Consider the following 7018-nt stretch of genomic DNA (forward strand, 5'->3'; position numbering starts at 1 on the left):
GACTAAAGCATTTTTTTTTTATTAAGTCTAGGCTTTTCAGAGTCTTTGGACACATCAAAGGGTGCAGAATTAATAATCTAAGTACTGAAAGTGGTCTTCACAGATTCAGCACCTTCTGGTGAGAGTAGGGGTGGAAAAAAGCTAATCTAATTTTACCAGGTAGGTCAGCAAATAAGGAGAGGGCCTGCCTTCATATACACCTCCTTCTCACACTACTGGTGTTCTTGGACAAGATACTTCACCTTGTCTCTGTCCACCACCCACCTGTAAATGGGTATTGGCCTTGGCTGCAGAAGTAACCTGCATCAAACCGACGTCCTGTCCAAAGTGGGAGGTCAAAGACTGTCATCCGCTTCACACGAAACAGGGCCGTTTCAAGGCATTTGGGGGCCCTAAGCAAAATGGACTTGGAGGCCCCCTTACGCTTACCTACGTCTACCACCCCACCCCGTCTGCCCAAAGTCTACATGGACCACAGCATAGACACATCATTTAAGCTCACACTTTATATCAATAAAATATTTCTTTGACAGTGCATTTGAATATTTGTAAAAAAAAAAAAACACACCACCATCCCATAATAATTAACATATAAAGAGTGCAAATTGTGTGGTAAGTACAATATCCAAAATACTTCAAAAAATGTGCACAGTAACTAAATCAAACATACTTTAAAAATGTTATTAAAAATAAGTTATTGACAAAAGTAATATTTAAATGTGAACAGGTATATGTTGTTAACTTGTGGTACTGTAGATATTATGTTTGTATGTCTACATGAGTCCTTGGGTGTTATTCTCATAAGAGTCCAGCAGAGGGCGATGTGAGGCCAAGGAAGTTGTCTGAGTGGTTCAGTAGATTACTTTTTGGGAGACTCATTTCAGGAGTGGACATTAATCATTTATGAAGATGCAACACTGTTAATATAACACAGCCAGGCATGTAGCTAACAAACATATTTTGTTGACACGTAGGCCTAATTTATCCATTGTAAATGATCACTTACCACTGTCCTGTTTTGTCTTTTCTTCCTTTTCTTTCTTATCTGGCTTCCTGACAGATAACTCTGCTGCATGATTGCTGAAGTTTTATTTTTTGCCGGTGTCCTGAGGCCTGTTGACATGAGCTCCAATGCATGCGCATCTCTCTCTACCCTGGACTTTACACCTTACCTGTCAAGTTGAGCTACTCCATGTGGCTGGCTACTGTGGGAGGGGCCTCCTTGAGGGGATTCCGATAACAGTGTTGCTGCACTTTCTTGCACTGACCGTCACAGAATTTATAGGGGCACGCACACAGTTTGTCACACAGGTCGGGGCCCCAGGCAGTTGACTGGTTTGCTTGCCTTGTTGCAATGGGCCTGATGCTAAGGAATCCGAAGATAAACCCCAGCACAGATGGACCTGTATTGGACTTAATTTTTTCTTCTTTGAGAGGAGGCTCCTACTTCAGATTACAAATACTGATTCCCGTAAAAAAAAAAAAAAAAAATTTACCCCTTATCTTGTAATTACGAGATCAGGGATCCAATTTTTTTTTTTTTTAATCCAGCTTCCGCACAATGTGCTTCTGTGCTACCAATCCCTCAGTAAAAACAAGTGTGACCATTCTTGAGTCATAATCGAAAATCGTCCGATTTGTAACTGCTGAGGATGCACTGTGATCGCACACAAAGTGTGGATTTTCCCCTAAGGTGTTCCTGGATGAATAAAATTCCTCCAGGGAGGGGCACGGGGCACCCAGACTGACATGCGCCCGGAGGTTAGCCCTTCTTTGTCCCAGGTTATGATTATGACACATGCCACATTGAACACTGCTTCGCTCAGAACCACATACTACACATCCACAAAGAAAACATCTTTATGTAATTGATGTATGAAATTCCTCCAGGGATGGACATGGGGCGTCTCACCAAAATGAGACATCCTCCGTTCTTTATGAATTACACTGATCTTGATGTGCAGCCAGTTGCGAGTCTGGAGCTCAGGGACCGTCAATAAATTACCACGGTGAAAGGAAATGCTTTGATAAAAACTCAGTAACGTCACATTTATGGTTTGTAGTGCCATCAGACTCACATCACACATAAGCTCCTTCTGGTTGTACTACAGCACTTACATTTTCTTTGTGGATGTACAGTATGTGGCACCTGTCACAATCATAATCAGGGACAAAGAGGTGCTAACCACGGCCTGGGCATGTCAGTCTGGGTGCCCCGTGCACCTCCCTGGAGGAATTTCATTCATCCAGAAACACCTTAGGGGAAAATCCACACTTTGTGTGTGATCACAGTGCATCCTCAGTGGTTACAAATCGGCCGATTTTCGATTATGACTCAGGAATTCTCACATTTGTTTTTACTGAGGGATTGGTAGTATGGAAGCACATTGTACAGAAGCTGGACCAAAAAAAATAGACCCCTGATCTTGTAATTACGAGATCAGGGGGCTAATTTTTTTCTTAATCCAGTCAATGCAATGTGCATCCATAATTGACTACAATTTTCACTTGGAATCACACTGAAATGACGATATGTTTGTGAAGAAAGTGCTCAGGATTGCTGGGCTGTTATTATGCTGATATTACAGTATGTGAAAAGAGGCTGTGGAAATACCCCAGACTGTAGGCACGGAAGGCAAAGTCCTCTAAATAATAAAATAAATAATAATAAAAAAAGCCAATGTACCTTTTAATGGTACTGAGTGGTTTCCGTCTGACCACTCTACCATACAGGCCTGATTGGTGGATTGCTGCAGAGGTGGTTGTCCTGGAATGTTCTCCTCTCTCCACAGAGGAATGCTGGAGCTCTGACATAGTGAATATCAGGTTCTTGGTCACCTCCCTGACTAAGGCCCTTCTCCCCCAATCACTCAGTTTAGACAGGCCGCCAGCTCTAGGAAGAGTCCTGGTGGATCCGAACATCTTTGTTATGTGTCGGACGCAGCTCGGAGAACCGACCAGCGTTTGAAGGACCCAGTATGAAATAAGCAGAGCACGGTACAAAGGCTAACTGAATTTAATACATAACAGTGATACAAAACATAACAAAAGAAAGTGCGGTCTGGCGTGGTGCGCTCCCAGCAGCGCTAACGGTCCGGAGCCAGAAGCTGTTCGGACCCAAGGACCCCGCCGACACCCCCCAGGTGGCCGCAACAAACCGAGTCTGTGAAAGAAGGAACCATTATGTGAGTCCACACTCTACACACAGAGAGAACACTTAAAGGTGTACAAACAGCAAACACTTCCTGGCTTGATTACTAATCAGCTTCCCAACCTGCAGGCATGGAACATCCAGTTCACAAAACTCCACTGCAGTGGAAGCCGATACATGACTAACATACAGCTCAATATAAAAAGGTGTGAGGGACACCACATTTACTGACTGTATAAATGTTAGTCACAAAATCTAACGTACCTCAGGAAGTGTGCTGACGAGCGTGAGACCTCACCCCCTCCTCTTTCACAGACCGTGCATCAAACCCTGGACGTTCTCTGCATCCACTGATGATGAGATGGCTCCCGAGACGACGATCTCACCCGTCTGGTCACAAGGTCGAGTCTCTGGCAAATACACACTGTATACTCCAGTCTTAAATGCCACCATGTTCCAATTCATATAGATGCACCTCAGCTGTGAGTCCTGACGAGCCGCAGGTGATCAGGGTGAGGTCCTGATAACCTCAGCAACACAGCCACTCAGTCCCAAATGCAAGCCACCTGGAAGGAAAAACAAAAGACAGAAACAAAAAGGCAGCCAGGCCCCCCAGCCATACAACAGTACCCCACCCTCACGGGAAGCCTCCCGGCGACCACACAAACCTGGCCCAGGAGAAACACCCCCCTCCAGGGACCATGGCTGGAAACCGCATCTGCATTCGTCTTCCAACAGAATGGTTGATGTCCTCTCCTCTGGCTGCATCCTTGCCTTTGTTTCAGTCAGTAACTTAGCACAGGTGTGGCCAGGAGTTCTTAAACCTGTGTGGTCAGCCTTTATCCAACCATGTGCGGTCATTAGTCATAAATCAAAAAAGACAAACACAAACAACCAAACCACCCCCCCCCCCCCCTCCCCAGGGGACCGTCCTATCAAATCCCGGGATGAGGAGAAAAGAAAAACCCCAAACTTAAGCTTACAAATAAAAGCGCTAAACCCCCCCCCCCCCCCAAACGACATGTAGGGACCAACACCCCCCAGAGGACTTCCCGCCAGCTCCAGGAGTAATAACCACAGCCGAGGTCCCTCTGGGATCCAACGTCACCCACAGGGACTCCCAGCGCCTCCCAGAGGACCACTCGTCAACCCCAGGAGACGCCTCCCCTCACGACCAACGGACCCAGCCCCGGCCGTCTATGGCTAGATGGACCCACAGCCCTTTCCCCCCCAGAGGACACCACAGTCAAACCCTGAGGGCGGAAACGGGGGGGAAAACACCCCCCCCCCCCCCCCCCCAGGTGCAGAGGTTACCTGGGAAACGCCCAGCATAACCACACTGCACCACTCCAGCAACGCCGACACTACTGTTCACATGGCTGGAGCCAGAGGAGAAGAGAGGGAACAAAAAGAAAATACCCCAAACCCCCCCCTCCCCTCCCGGGTGCAGAGGGTACCTGGGAAACGCCCAGCACAACCTAACTGCACCACTCCAGCAACGCCGACACTACGGCTCACACGGCTGGAGTCAGAGGAGAAGAGAGGGCATAACAAAAAACAAAACAAAAAAAAAGAAAGAAAAAACAACAACCCAAATACCCCCCCCCATGACCCCCCAGGGGATCGTCCCATCAAACCCTGGGAGGTGAAACTGAAAAAAAAAAAAAAAAGAAAGACTAACAGACTGACATAAGGTTGCTCGGGTCCTTTTTTTTTTTTTTTCTTTTTTTTGGCAGAACTGCAGGGTCACGACCCCAGACACTAAATAGTGAAAAACAAAAAATAAAATCCCACACAAAAACCAACTCAAAAAACACCCACACAAAATGAACTAACACAAAACAAATAAGTGATTTATACCGTCAAGCTCCAACAAATGGAACACACCTGTTCCAACTTAAGAGCTTGACGGTAATGTGACTCAGTCACCAAAAGAGGGAGCCAAAGTGCTAAAAATGAAAAACCCCCTTTGGTAACTGAGAAAACAAGCTCATGCTGCCTTTCTGTGAGCAGCACACAACCAAAAATGTGATTCAACTAAATAACACCGGAGCTGACACAACAGACGCAGTAGCTATCATTACCCGGGGAAACGGGGCTACGACTGTAACACAGGAAGCACCGCGACCCGTGCCACAGAGCTCCGCCGTGCGCGTTCACCCATTACAGACTCACTCCTGCAGCTCCCGTTCAAACCTCTTATCCGGTCGAAGTGCGATGCGAAGCCGTCGCCAGTCACACTCCACCACGACCCACGGATAAGGCACACACAGGAACACGGCTGCAAGAGAGCACGAATCAGTATTCAGTAATGGGTTCTCAAACACGCACCATCCGGGCGGAGAGCACCCGCAACTGATCCGGATAACTTCTGAATGTCTGCTGCCGCCTTCCCGGCGCGTTACTGTCTCTGCTACCGCTGGGTCCGTGATGTTTGGCCAGAGACTACTGTTATGTGTCGGACGCAGCTCGGAGAACCGACCAGCGTTTGAAGGACCCAGTATGAAATAAGCAGAGCACGGTACAAAGGCTAACTGAATTTAATACATAACAGTGATACAAAACATAACAAAAGAAAGTGCGGTCTGGCGTGGTGCGCTCCCAGCAGCGCTAACGGTCCGGAGCCAGAAGCTGTTCGGACCCAAGGACCCCGCCGACACCCCCCAGGTGGCCGCAACAAACCGAGTCTGTGAAAGAAGGAACCATTATGTGAGTCCACACTCTACACACAGAGAGAACACTTAAAGGTGTACAAACAGCAAACACTTCCTGGCTTGATTACTAATCAGCTTCCCAACCTGCAGGCATGGAACATCCAGTTCACAAAACTCCACTGCAGTGGAAGCCGATACATGACTAACATACAGCTCAATATAAAAAGGTGTGAGGGACACCACATTTACTGACTGTATAAATGTTAGTCACAAAATCTAACGTACCTCAGGAAGTGTGCTGACGAGCGTGAGACCTCACCCCCTCCTCTTTCACAGACCGTGCATCAAACCCTGGACGTTCTCTGCATCCACTGATGATGAGATGGCTCCCGAGACGACGATCTCACCCGTCTGGTCACAAGGTCGAGTCTCTGGCAAATACACACTGTATACTCCAGTCTTAAATGCCACCATGTTCCAATCCATATAGATGCACCTCAGCTGTGAGTCCCGACGAGCCGCAGGTGATCAGGGTGAGGTCCTGATAACCTCAGCAACACAGCCACTCAGTCCCAAATGCAAGCCACCTGGAAGGAAAAACAAAAGACAGAAACAAAAAGGCAGCCAGGCCCCCCAGCCATACAACAATCTTCCATTTATGGATGATGTGCTCATTAAAGCAGCTTAGATGTTTCTGTACCCTTCCCCAGATTTGTGCAAGACAATCCTATCTCGGAGGTCTACAGACAATTCCTTTGACCTCATGCTTGGTTTGTGCTCTGACATGCACTGTCAACTGTGGGACTTTATGTACAAGTGTGTGCCTTTCCAAGTCATGTCCATTCAACTGAATTTACCTCAGGTGGACTCCAATCTGAACTCAATTTTGAGCTTTATGACAAAGGCTGTGAACACTTGTGATTTCTTAGTTTTATATATACCGCATTTTCCGGACTATAAGTCGCACTTTTTTACATGTTTTGGCCGGGGGGTGCAACCTATACTCCAGTGCGACTTATAAATGAAAAATATACCGGTAGATTCTCAATTAATTTACCGTAATAAAACAATTTTACGTGACAGAGTCGCTCTATGTTTTAAAATGGCCACCGGAAACGGAAATGCAATGCATCATGGGCACTGTAGTATGGCAGCCGTCCTATAGGTCACGCTGGTCATGATAACCAATCAGAGAACAGAACATTGGATGCGT

The sequence above is a fragment of the Thalassophryne amazonica genome, chromosome 14 (assembly GCF_902500255.1).
Source record: "Thalassophryne amazonica chromosome 14, fThaAma1.1, whole genome shotgun sequence".
Lineage (NCBI taxonomy): Eukaryota > Metazoa > Chordata > Actinopteri > Batrachoidiformes > Batrachoididae > Thalassophryne > Thalassophryne amazonica.